The sequence below is a fragment of the Ursus arctos genome, unplaced genomic scaffold (assembly GCF_023065955.2).
Source record: "Ursus arctos isolate Adak ecotype North America unplaced genomic scaffold, UrsArc2.0 scaffold_18, whole genome shotgun sequence".
Lineage (NCBI taxonomy): Eukaryota > Metazoa > Chordata > Mammalia > Carnivora > Ursidae > Ursus > Ursus arctos.
Genome location: NW_026622852.1, coordinates 14,417,364 through 14,431,217, shown reverse-complemented (window position 1 = coordinate 14,431,217; position 13,854 = coordinate 14,417,364). Strand labels below are relative to the sequence as shown.

Below are 13,854 nucleotides of genomic sequence, written 5' to 3'. Positions count from 1 at the left end.
TGGACTATGTGATGAGTCTGGACATATGCAAACAGCCCCGGGATACCATCAGCAAAATCAAGGCAATACACATGCAACACCTTCCAGAGCTTTCTTGCGTCCTTTGGTTTTTGTCTTGTGTTAAACTTCACATGAGATCTACTCTACTAACAAATTTAGTTCACAATATCATATTGTTGTACCGTATCTCTCTAGAACTTACTCATTTTAGCATAACTAAAAGTTTATAAAAGTACGTATATTTAACTGCTTATAGTACAGAGAGTTTATTTTCTTTTAATTTTCCAAACGCATATACAACCTTATACCCCCCCCCAAAAAATTACATCATCAACAGATAAATTTTTACGGCAGTCTTATGTTTTGGCATCTGTCAAAGAATAAAGAAAGGCCTTTTTGAAAAGAGTAACATTTGGACAGAGACCGGAAGGAAAAGACCACTCCCGACAGAAGGAACACTAAAGGGCAACAATGTTGAGGTGGAAGCAGGCTTAGCAAGTTCAGGGACGACCAAGGACACCAGCACGGTTGGTGCATGTGAGCAAGCTGGGCTGGGGGAGAGAGGACAGAGTGACCAGGGGCCCAGATCACATAAGTCCCCGCAGGACGCTATGAGCCTGTGGGGCTCCTGAGTGAAACCGGAAGTCCTGAAGGGTTTAGGACAGGGGCATGGCAGACTTGACTGTCATTTTTAAAAGAGGATTCTTTTCTCTGAAGAACAGACCACGAACAGGCAAGGATGGAAAAAGTGAGGCCAGTGAGGAGGTTATAGCAACAATCTGGGAAGGAAACCATGTTGCCTGGAGAAGAACAGCAGCAGAAATGGTGAGACTAGGTCAGACAAAATTTGCTAACGGATATTATGTGGAAGGTAAGAAGAGCAGAGGAGGACACCAAGGTTTTTAGTTCAGACAACGAAAGAAAGCAGCAGTCATACCAAGATACACAAGACTAAAGGAGTCACTCATCTGTTTTTAAAACAATACAGCACGCGCGCCTGGGTGGCTCAGTCAGTTAAGCGTCTGCCGTTGGCTTAGGCCGGGATCCTGGGGTCCCAGCATCACACCAGGCTCCCTGCTCAGAGGGGAATCTGCTCTCCCTCTCCCTTCGCCCCTCCCCCTGCTCATGTCTCTCGTGCACTCTCTTTCTCTCAAATAAATAAAACCTTTGAAAATAAATAAAACAATGCAGCAATGCACAAGTCTCCTACGTCCTTGGGGTACAATTTTTGTCCATGCCAACAAGGAAAGGCTACATGACAAAGGGTGCAAAGTTCAGAGGACAAACTTCGTATACTTCTTAATTTTATTTGAGGCCAATCTTGACTACACACAATAAATGTGAAAGTGTGTACGCTTAGCTCCAGCCCGCATTTACACTCAGCTCATATCTAATACCAGTGCTCTGTCCACACTGCCACTGTCCTACCCACTTTCCAATCCCCAGAAGGCCTCTGTGGCCCACTAGGCCCTAAGGAGAGAGTGGAGACAGGTAAACTAGTAGGTAGGTGAGTAGATAATCCCTACCTCCCCACTCCCCCACCCTTCATCGCCCATTCTCCTTCATAGCTCCTTCCAAGCTTTACATTAAAGCTCCAAGACATTCTAAAACTTTGGCAAATGGGAATATATTAAGAATTGGGGGAGTAGGGAGGGAAAAATTTGGTTGTGAAGTGATACTGTGAACAGAAATGTAAAGAAAATCTAAATGTATTCATTTCTTTAAAAAAAAAATCTTTAGGGGCGCCTGGGTGGCACAGCGGTTAAGCGCCTGCCTTCGGCTCAGGGCGTGATCCCGGCGTTATGGGATCGAGCCCCACATCAGGCTCCTCTGCTATGAGCCTGCTTCTTCCTCTCCCACTCCCCCTGCTTGTGTTCCCTCCCTCGCTGGCTGTCTCTATCTCTGTCAAATAAATAAATAAAATCTTTAAAAAAAAAAAAAAGAAATTCTGAAATAGGGAGGGACTGAGTATCAGAGAATCTTGAGAAATCAGTGTTACTTTTATTTTTGTTGGGTATGATAATGGCACAGAAATTATGTTTTAAAATAAAACATTAAAATTAAATTGTTACACTTAGGAATAATTTTTAGTTAAAATAATTTAAAATATTAATTAAAAATAATTACTTTTGCAGAAAAAGCCGAAGGAGGAAAAAATGGTAGAGAAACAAAACAAGATCAACGAAACGTTAATTTTGTTTAAGTTCATTTATTATAGTCCCTATTTATGTGTGTGTGTTCCAAAATTTTCCACTGGAAAACTAAGTAACTGGAGACTGTAAGATTACAATGTGAACTGATGAGAAAAAAAATTATTATCATTTGCAACGGCCAATCAATGTGAATGAAGACTTCCTTGACACTACACAACAAAACCAAAATACAAAAATAAATTGGAGGCTGAGGCAATTAAGAGATTATCCGTTTCATTCATAATCACTAATTTCAAAGGTTATGCTCACGCTTCACGGGTCACCATGATTTAAGACTATGCTATAAATTAGAATTTAACATAACTCTGTTTTGACTGAAAAACTATCTCCTTTACCCAAAGTTATCGATAAGGAAAAGGTCCAAGAGTTAAGAGGTTTGGAAAATTTTCTGTCTCAGACTGTTCCTTTCATATATTAAGTTTCAGCTTTGCTTTGAACAAAAATGCTGTGATTTACACCTCAAAGTGCAGAAGGTGCTAGTAAGCACCTAAAGAGCAGGTTTTCTCTGTAGCTGATTGGAGAACAGGACACTCTACTTCCAAACAATAAAGAGCCTGGATGTGGAAAAACACTTTGGCGAGCAGACCTCTAAAAAAACAGAGGCTCACAGAAGTACTTGCGAAAAAGAAGTACTTGAAAGAAGAGGCCACAAATTTCCTCAGGTAATAGCCAGAAATCTGTTCCAAGAGCTTTTCCATAAAACATGGAAGAGATACCCAGATACCTGAAAAGTTTGGTACCAAAATCCTACCTTTCGTTCATTGGACAAATATTTATTCGATGCTACCTTGTGTCAGATGCTGTACTACGCACTGGAGATACAAAAGTCCCTGCCTTGGGACACCTGGGTGGCTCAGTCGGTTAAGCGTCTGCCTTTGGCTCAGGTCAGGATCCCAGGGTCCTGGGATCAAGCCCCACATTGGGCTCCTTGCTCAGCGGGGGTCTGCTTTTTCCTCTCCCTCCCAGCCTCATGTGCGTGCGCTCTCTCTCTCTCTCCTCTCTCTCTCTCCTCTCTCTCTCTCTCCTCTCTCAAATAAATAAAATCCTTTAAAAAAAAATTTTTTTAAAGTCCCTGCCTTTACAAGGGATTACATTCCTAGTACAGGGAAAACAAAAATAAGCAAAATAGTAGATGATACAGCATTTTATAAGTTAAGGGCCATATACAAAAGTAAAGCAGGAAAGGGGGATAATAGAAAGGGGTTCTAATTTTACAAAGAATGGTCAGTGAGAAGCTCACGGAGGTGACACATAAGCAAAGACTTTAGTGAAGTAAAGGAGTCCGGTCTCTAAGAAGAGGATTCCAGGCAGAAAGAAGAGCAATACAAAAACCATGGTGGGAGCATGTCTCCTTTAGGTCTGAGGAACAGCAGAGGCTAACAGAGCGGGTTTAGTGAGTGAGGGCAGAGTAGCTGGAAATGAAGTTAAAAATGCAACAAAGGGGGTCAGATCACGGCAGACCTCAAAGACCACGCCAAAGACTTTGCCTTTTACTTTGGGTAGCAATGCGAGGCCCTTAGAGGGTTCTGGAAGAGTAAGAGGAGAAATCTTTTTTTTTTTTTTGGTCAGAAAGAGCACGAACAGGGGGAGCAGCAGGCAGAGGGAGAGGGAGAAGCAGGCTCCCTGCAGAGCAAGGAGCCCAATGTGGGGCTTGATCCCAGGACCCTGGGATCATGACCTGAGCCAAAGGCAGACACTGAACGGCTGAGCCACCCAGGCATCCCAAGAGGAGAAATCTAACGTGTGTTATAAAAACAATCACTTTGGCTCTTCTGCTGACAATATTTCAGGGGGCAAAGAGAGAATAGAACAATTAGAAGACTATGGTAGATTGCACAAAATGCCCCAGATTCTTCCTAATTCCTGTATGCACATTTCTTCACAAAGTGACTTCCCTGCTCCCCTCCTAATCAGGCAATCTACTTCTCCATCCCCTTGAATCTGGGCTTCTTTTTGACTGCTTTAGTTAGCAACAGAGGAAGTGACGTTGTAGGCTTTCTTAGTCCTAATACCATGCTGCTTCCTCGTGCTTTCTTGTTTCCATTAGACTACCATGTTAAGAAGCATGGGATAGCCTGCTGGAACCTATGTAGCAGAGACACGCCATCCCAGACGAAACCTCCAAACCTAGTCCCCATTTGCTACAGGAGTGCGCCCAGGCAAGACTAGCAAAAGAACTGCCTCCCCTCCCCCGCCTCAAACCCAACCCAAATTGCCAACCCCAGAATCATAAGCTAAAAAATGATTGCGGCTTTCCCCCACTAAATTTTGGAGGTGGGTTGTAACAGCTAACCAATATAAGGCCATTACCGCATCACACACATAGACAATAGGGCTTAGACTAGACTGAGAGCAGTAGGTGAGAAGTACTCAGATTCTAGACGTATTCTGAAGGTACAGCCAACAGGCTTTCCTGATAGTTTATGTGTGGATTGTGAGAGAAAGAGAAGAGTCAAGAATGACACCCAGGTTTTTGCCCCGAGTCCCGGAAATGAAGGAGTTTCTATGAACTGAGATGAGGAAGACCACAGATGAAGCACGTTTAGGGAAGAAATCAGAAACTGAGTTTGAGATTTCTATTGGTTATCCAACTAGAAATGCTGAGTAGGTATCTGGATACAGAGAGTCTGGATTTCAAAGGACGAGGTCCAGGCTAAAAATATAAATTGAGCAGCTAACAGAGTATCACCAGTATTTCAAGACTGATATGACTGAGGGACCATGAGCTCTAATGACTGAGCCCAGCAGCGCTCTAATGTTAAGAGATAAGAAGGAACCAGTAAGGGAGTTGAAAGGGGGCAATCAGGTAGAAGGAAAACCCAGGAATTGTGGCATCTTTGATAATTACGGGAAGTGTTTCAAGAAGCAGCACATGACCAACTGTTTCAAAAAATGCTGATAGGAAATGGTAACTACATGAAGGCTGGAGGTGGCAGCTAACACAATGGCGGTAATCATTTTGCAAATTACAAACGTACCAAATCAACAGGTTGTATGCCTTAAACTTTCACAATGTCACATGTCAATTATATCCCTAGAAAGTTGGGGTGGAAATGCTGATTGGCCAGGTGAGAGATGAGGATTAAAAAACAGACCTTTGGATTGAGCAAGATTGAGCAAGTGACACATTAGTGACTTTGAGAAGAGCAAATTTTTTCGGAGTGGTAAGAGAAGCCGGATCAGAGTGGGTCTGAGGGAGAATGAGAAGAAAATTATCGGACACATGAGTATAAGATCTGCCATAAAGGGAAAAAAAGAAACTGTGCGGTGGCATAAGGGGGAAATGGGGTCAGGACAGGTAATTTTGTTTTTAAAGATTTTATTTTGTTAAGTTTTTATTCAAGTAATCTCTACATGGAACGTGGGGCTCAAACTCACAACCCTGAGATCAAGAGTCACACGCTCCTCCAACCAAGCCAGCCAGCCACCCCTTTAAGATTTTTAAGTAATCTCTACACCAATGTGGGGCTCAAATTTATAATCCCAAGATCAAGAGCTGCACGCTCTACCTTCTGAGCCAGTGAGGGGCTTCAAAAGGTAATTATTTTCTTTTTTTTTTTAGTAGGCTCCACATCCAGCATGGAGCCCAATGTGGGACTTGAACTCACGGCCCTGAGACCAAGACCTGAGCTGAGATCAAGACTCGGACCGACTTAACCAACTGAGCTTAACCGACTGAGCCACTCAGGTGCCACCATCAAAAGGTAATTATTTTAAGATAGGAGAAATAATAGCATGTTTACATACTGAAGGGAATAATCTAGTAATGAGGGAAAATCCAATCTTGCAGGAGAGACACTGAGCCAAATCTTTGAGTGGGTGAAAGGAACACGATCTTATTATGCACGATCTTATTATTATGCACGAGTGAGGAGCTGTCCTTAAAACACCGAGACTATTCAATGTGACTCTAGGTCCTAAAATAGCAGGAGGGAAATCAGAGGAAAAGGCGGGTACGCCCGCCTCCCACTAACAACAGACGACAGCTAGCACGCGTGATGAAAAGTATTTTGGAAGTCCAAAGTTCAAAAGGAAGTACAAAAAGCAAAAAGGCCATTGCCTCTCCTTCTCCGACAAATAACAAATATTCACTGGCGACATAGGTTATTCTTAAATTTAGAAAAAGTACTCTATCTGCTGTCCTACTATAAACAGAAACTAGGATGATTTGATGGGTAAAAGCTGGTAAGAAGCCTCATTCAAACTTGACAAGCAAACTGCTATTTGTAACTCCATCCAAGTACTAACCAGGCCCGACCCTGCGTAGCTTCCGAGATCAGACGAGATCGAGCGCGTTCAGGGTGGTATGGCCGTAGACTGTAACTCCAAAGGAGCCATATGCTTCAGCCTTACACCCAAGTCGAACCTCTTCCTAATCTGCCTTCCTCTTCAGTAAACACGAACCAGTCCTCACCTTTTGGACTCTAATACCATGGTCAGTGAACTTTCTTATTAGATGCTCAGTGACCTCATTAGGTGTTCCCCCTACTACTCAGCCCTAATGAAAACTATACTCTCCTTCTTTGGGGCCACTTCAGTGAAAGCTAATCGTCCTTCCAAGCTCCAAGGCCCAGAAGAACACTTCCTTACCATCGACCCCCATTCCTCTGAGGGCATGCCATCTAGTTATCTTCATCTCCCTTATATACTGATTACTACTATAGGTGATCTAAAACCTCGGAAACCATTGTCCACCTCTCCACTCTGGGCACCATGATCTTCTGAGGTCCATGCCCAAGGTGAGTGATTCATCCAACATACCGGTCTCACTGCTCTTGAGTATCTCCATGTCACCTCCATTTTAGCCATCTACATCCATGGCCAAACCTACATTCTATTAGCACCCTAAAAGCTTAAACTCCAATATTCTTCTCTGAGTCCACGGTACTTCTATCAGCTACCTCCCTTATACCTACATACACTTGTATATTTACCGCACCCAGACTTCTGATCGCTTGAACTGATTATTTTTTCGTTTAACTTCTTAGTAATCTCTACACCCAACGTGGAGCTTGAACTCATGACCCTGAGGTCAAGAGTCACATGCTCTTCCAACTGGGCCAGCCAAGCACCCCTGAACCAATTATTGTCTTTCAATCTTTCAGCCTCCTCCTGCTTGGTCACCACCTCCATGCAGTCCAAACCTCACATTCCATCACTTCAACCACTGTCTTGCTAATACTTCGAGCTCAAATGCATTCCTACCATATGTACATAACAAAATCCAAATACTGGATCATTCCAACTATTCGAAATCTTTGGTTCTACTGACTTTTGCTACAGAAAGTCGCACAATTATATGAACTAGTAAAATTACAAACTAATGATAATTTTTTTTAAAGATTGATTCATCTGAGAGAAAGCCGGGGGGCGGGGCTCAGAGGAAGAGAGAGAGAATCCTCAAGCAGACTCTCTGCTGAGCACGGAACTCAACAGGGGCTCTATCCCAGGACCCTGAGATCACGACCTGAGTGGAAATCAAGCGTCAGATGCTTAACCAACTGGGCCACCGAGGCACCCTTAAACTAATGATTCTTGCCTATCTCGTAGACCTCCCTAAAACCTGTAGTGAGCTCTCTCTTCCATTCTCCATGGTGTTTAACAGTTGACCATTCTCTCCTAAAATCCTCTGCCTCCTTGTCTTCTAGAGCTCCAACGTCCATTAAGCTGTTCCCTCTCATCCTTTTTCATTGGACCATCTTTCTTATATGATGGTGCTTCCCAGAGTTTCTATTCTGTTTTATTCTTTTTAAGATTTGTTTATTTATTTATTTATTTATTTATTTATTTATTTATTTTTTTATTTTATTTTATTTTATTTTATTTGACACAGAGAGAGAGAGGCAGGCAGAGGCAGAGGGAGAAGCAGGCCCTCTGAGCAGAGAGCCTGACATGGGACTCCATCCCAGGACCCTGGGATCATGACCTGAGCCGAAGGCAGACGCTTAACTGACTGAGCCACCCAGGCGCCCCTGGGTGTTTTATTCTTTCTTATTCTACAAACTCTCCCTTAGGTATCTACATCCATCTGCACCCTGTTTTATCACCTGTACTATCACCTGTATTATCACCTACATGCTAATAACAGCCAAATCTCCATAGTGCATAAAATCCTCTCCTCATCCCTAGACCAATGGAGCCACAGGGAACAGCACCAACTGTGTGAGCCAAAGGCATATCCAAGACTGATCTTGGTCACCAGCTACCCCACACATGATTCCTACCTTGGGCAGTCATAAAGCTAGGAGGTATCTTGACTCCACCTTTTCCTCAATCCGCATATCATAATGGACACCAGTTTCATCATCTTAACACATCCTGGATCCACTGCTAATTTGGAGCTCGATCATACTGTGCTTTCACAAATGGGCCTTGCTTCACTATAATTCATTCCTCACCTTGCCACATGAAACTGATCTTAACTTGCTTGACTTAAAACTTCTTACCCATGGATAAAATTCAAAATCTTTAACACGGCAGGAAAGAGGGCCTTTCATTATGGGCCTTTTGTTTACATATTCAACCTCCTCTCTCTGTCCTCCCCTTAATACATTAAGAAACTGTTTTGTCAGGGGCGCCTAGGTGGCACAGCGGTTAAGCGTCTGCCTTCGGCTCAGGGCGTGATCCCGGTGTTCTGGGATCGAGCCCCACATCAGGCTCCTCCGCTATGAGCCTGCTTCTTCCTCTCCCACTCCCCCTGCTTGTGTTCCCTCTCTCGCTGGCTGTCTCTATCTCTGTCAAATAAATAAATAAAATCTTTAAAAAAAAAAAAGAAAGAAAGAAAGAAACTGTTTCGTCAGGGTGGCTGGGTGGCTCAGTCGTTAAGTGTCTGCCCTCGGCTCAGGTCATGATCAGATCGAGGGCCGCATCAAGCTCTCTGCTCCACTGGAAGCCTGCTTCTCCCTCTCCCACTCCCCCTGCTTGTGTTCCCTCTCTCGCCGTCTCTCTCTCTGTCAAATAAATAAATAAAAATCTTTAAAACTTTTTTTAAAAACCTGTTTTAAACTTTTAAAACATTCACAATTATAACATTTGTTCAACATGCTTATTGGCCAAATTAGCAAGCAGTCATTCGTCTGACCAAATGAGATTTGAGGATACAGTTTAATGCACTGAAAAGAACCGAAATCTTCAGTTTAGAAGCTTGGGTGAACTGCTTCATTGGTTCCCAGGCAAATGAAAAGATAAATCTCTAAATAAATAATAATAACAGCTGACTACCTACGCAGCTTGGATTTTCAAATTCCTTGGGCCTAAAGAAATGTTTTCCCATCATGAACAAGGCAAAACTGCATGGTATTTAATATCAAAGCTTTTCAACATCTTCAAAATATAACAATTAAAGTAACTCAGTCTAACTGAATGAAAGCAAATATAAATTTAACAAAATTTCAAAACCATAAATGCATTGTTATCACTTCCAATGTGATTTGAAATAGGGTAAAATATTATGAAGTCAGGAGTACCTTGGGTACCCAATTTATAAAAACAACGTTCAATCTGTTGTTTGAAAATAGATGGGCTCTTCCACATAGCTTGAAAGTTTATTTCAAATAATTTAAATAGGAGAAAAACTGATTAATATCCTTTGTCCTATAAGCTTAGCAAATCTTGTTTCCTATCATGTACAGATAGCAGACACTGGGGTAGCCAGGTGGCTCAGTCGGTTAAGTTTCTGCCTTCGGCTTGGGTCGTGATCTCAGGGTCCTGGAATCAAGCCCCACGTTGGGCTCCCTGCTCAGTGGGGAGCCTGCTTCTCCCTCTCCCTGCCACTCCCCCTGCTTGTGCTCGCTTCACTCTCTCTCTGCTCTCTCTCTCAAACAAATAAAATCTTAAAAAAAAAATAGTACACACTACCTCGATTCAATTTATCATGAATTATGAATCACAGACTTATATTATACCTACATAACTATACCATATTTTATTATACTACTCATCTCTAGACCAGTAGCACTTTTTTAAAAAATATACAACATAGGGGTGCCTGGCCGGCTCAGTCGGAGAAGCATGTGACTCCAGATCTCAGGGTCCTGAGTTCCTGCCCTATGCTGGATACAGAGATTACTTAGATAAAACTTAAAAAAATATATTCATATATATATATTCATATATATATATAGTGTGTGATTTATACACACACAATATAGATTTCACATCTCCTTAAAAAAACATGTATTACCCACATGTAATGTGATCAAAGATTAAATTATCACCCTGGGTTTCTTTTTTTAAGAACCATTAATAGAGGCCCATTGATAGATGAATGGATAAAGAGGATGTACATTTTATTCACACACACACACACACACACACACACACACACACTGGAATACTACCCAGCCATAAAAAAGAATGAAATCTTGCCATTTGTGACACGGATGTACCTAGAAGGTATTATGCTAAGTGAAATAAGTCAGACAGAGAAAGACACCGTATGATTTCACCTATATGTGGAATCTGAAAAACAAGACAAACAAACAAAACAGAAACAAAGTCACAGATACAGTAAACAGACTGTTGGTTACCAGAGTGGGTAGCATTTGGGAAGTGCACAAAATGGGTGAAGGGGATTAAGAGGTACAAACTTCCAGTTGTGACATCAGTAAGTCAAGGGGATGTAACGTCCAGCACAGGGACTACAGTGAATAAGACTAAGAATTTTGCATGGTGACAGATGAGAACTAGACTTACAGGGATTTCATAATGTATAAAAATATCAAATCACTGTGACATACACCTGAAATTAATAGGGATATTGTATGCCAATTAGACTTCAGTTTAAAAAATCAAGTTGTGCTACAGACCCATCAATAATCCTCATGCTATTATTTCCTTACAATTGTATTTTTCATTGTTTTTTTTCTCCTCAAATTTTAAACTAGAAAAGCCTCCTCTTGGATTTTTTCCCCTCAGTTCTTGCATTTCTCTTCAATCTTCCCATCTTGATCTGGTCCATTTCTAGAACTAGAAATGTATAGCAAAAGCAAAATTTTGAAACGCTGCATTTCCTTAAACTTTCCAAATCCTTAACAGTGACATAAACAATTTAATTCACATAATGGTTTGTGGACAACATCCAAAAAGCATCACAAGTCTAAGATTATTATGCCTCAGAACTATTTTAGAAATCATTTTACACCTGCAGGAAGGCCAAACGATTTATTGGTAAACCCCATCAACCAAGCAGCAAATGAGAAACTATTGTTATGGGGTGCCTGGGTGGCTCAGTTGGTTGAACACCTGACTTCGGCTCAGGTCCCAATCTCTGGGTCTTGGGGTGGAGCCGATCAGCAGTGAGTCTGCTTCTCGCTTTCCCACTGCCCCTACCCCTGCTGACTCTCTCTTTCATATAAAAAAATAAAATCTTCAAAAAAAAAAAAAAAAGAAAGAAAGAAAGAAAAGCTATTGTTATATCTCTACGGGCATTTTTATTCTCAAACTATTTATTTACAGCAATCAATTCTCAAGGGGGAAGAGCCATTTATTTATGGTTATTAATTCTCAAGGGGAAGTAGCAATCAATTGAAATGCAGTAAATTTTGGCTTGATAAAATAAATGCTAACGTAGACATGATATTGATAGATGTTAGCCAGGTGATGTTAACTACCTAACATTTAACCAAAGTAATCAAGATATCCAAGGCAGAAGTTTTAGCTACCACTAACCTGCCACAGCAATTCAAAATACCTTGAAAATTGCATACTTACCCAATTTTTTAAAGATTTATTTATTTTAGAGAGAGCGAGTGAGAGAACATGAGCGCACATTGGTGGGGAGGGGCAGGGAAAGGGGGAGAGAATCTCAAGCAAACTCCCCACAGAGCACGATGACCTGAGCCGAACCAAGGGTGGGACGCTTAACCAACGGAGCCACCCAGGCACCCCCAATTGTTTTTATATCGCCTTTAAACATAACATTAACAAGCTCCTGGTTACTACATTTCCAAATTTAGATGAGTCATAGTGCTTTGTATGCAGGAACTGAATGTGAATCAAAACTGTAAATATGTACTTGCTTGCTAGTCAAAAAGTAATGTGGACAGATTCAGAAAGATTAAAGCATATAATCATAATATACATTGTGTTTTTAACACGGTCACTTCCCAACTGTTAACACAGTTCAGTAAACATGCCAAGTGCCCCTCCTCTCCTTGAACATACAAAAATTGCAGAATACTTCTAATCCTACCCCCTCACTTTAGATAGGCACCTGAGACCTAGGGTCTTTCATGGTGCAGTTAGTTAGCAGGATTACAACACCTCTGCTCACCACGGTCTGAAGCTTACTAGAGGTGAAAGTAAGAAAAACCGAATGAGGTCTCAGAATAGCTTTCTCTTATGATATAGAATCAAAAGCTTCCGGACCTCAATCTGGAACCTGAAATTGAACCATCAACAACACAAACAACTTACATCTCAAATACAGACAATAAAACTGGCAGATAAAATGAGAGAAAGGGCAGGGAATGCGCATTTTAGTTTCTGACATAAGACACTGACCATCAAGATATTCATCCAAAAAGTTTGTTGAATGGATGAATGAACGACTGCATGATACTTGATGGGATGACTTCATTGATTTGAGAAGCTCCAATTTCAGGAGCTAAACTGAAGGATCACGATGATGCCAAGGCTGAAATTAAAACCCATGGTGCAACGCACAACTCCTCTGTGCAACACAACAGCCAAGTCTCTGCAAATCTCCGCATAGCTGTTGCAGGCATTTCAAAACATACATTCATACATATATGCTATTTTTTCAGGTAATTCCCGCAAGGGAACACAGAGCCAGAGAATTGAGAAGTCTGAAAACAGGCCCTGCTCACCCATAAGCCTTTGCATTTAAAGTGGACGGGATCTGAGTGAGTCACTGGTGATAAGACCGTCCCCCCAGCCAGACAGGAACCGGCCCGGAATCCCCTGCACTGCCTTTAACTGGGGAACCGGTCAGGGGAGAACTGCAACCTGCTGCAGGTAAGTATGCAAGGATCGCGCTGATCTGTTTCCGAGTCAAGATCCCGCTGAGCCCCACCGCAGGCTCCAGAGCCGGCCCCACCCAGGCATCGCGGAGCTCTCCTACGCAGTAGGCCTTGTCCTCCAGGAGTTCAGAGCCCAGACAGGCCAGGACGAGGGCAAGGAGCAAGACCTGTCCCCTTCCTGGCCACCCACGCCCCGCCGAGGCCCTGCCGCCACATGCTCCCCTCTCCCATTTCCCAGCACAGCCCCACGCCCGCTGGGCCTCAGCCGCCCTCCACGCCAAACTGAGAAGGCCACAGGCAAGTGCGATCCAGCGGCCTCAGAGCACCGGGCAGCGGCCCACAGCTCGCCGCTGCCACCCCGCATCGCTTACCTCCCTTCTGCCACAAGCTCAGCCCCGCGCCGGCTGCCTGACGTGGCCCGCCCCGCCGTCTCGAACGCCTGGGGGGCGGGCATTACGGAGAGAGAACCAATGGACTGCAGACTGCGAGGGTTTGCCCCGCCTCCTCCGGCTGCGGCCCGCCCCTCTTTGCTTTCGCGCACGCACAGCCAAGGCCATGGCCGCGCGCACTGCGGCTGGAGAGTTGGCGTGCACGGCTGAGCGCGTCTCTGCGGGGGCCCGGGGGCAGGAAGAGAGGCGCGCGCAGGTGGGGGTTGTGGA

The 13,854-nt window shown here is 43.1% G+C and overlaps 1 protein-coding gene across 2 annotated transcripts in view; it reads right to left on the bottom strand.

Annotated features, from left to right (window-relative positions):
• FOCAD (focadhesin) overlaps nt 1-13,633 on the bottom strand; it is a 297,831-nt gene extending 284,198 nt beyond the window's left edge. For both annotated transcript variants that reach the window (XM_026506454.4, XM_048223032.2), the window contains exon 1: nt 13,567-13,633. The gene's annotated coding sequence lies outside the window, so the exon portion shown is untranslated. The remainder of the gene's footprint in view (nt 1-13,566) is intronic.
• Nucleotides 13,634-13,854: the final 221 nt, after the last annotated feature.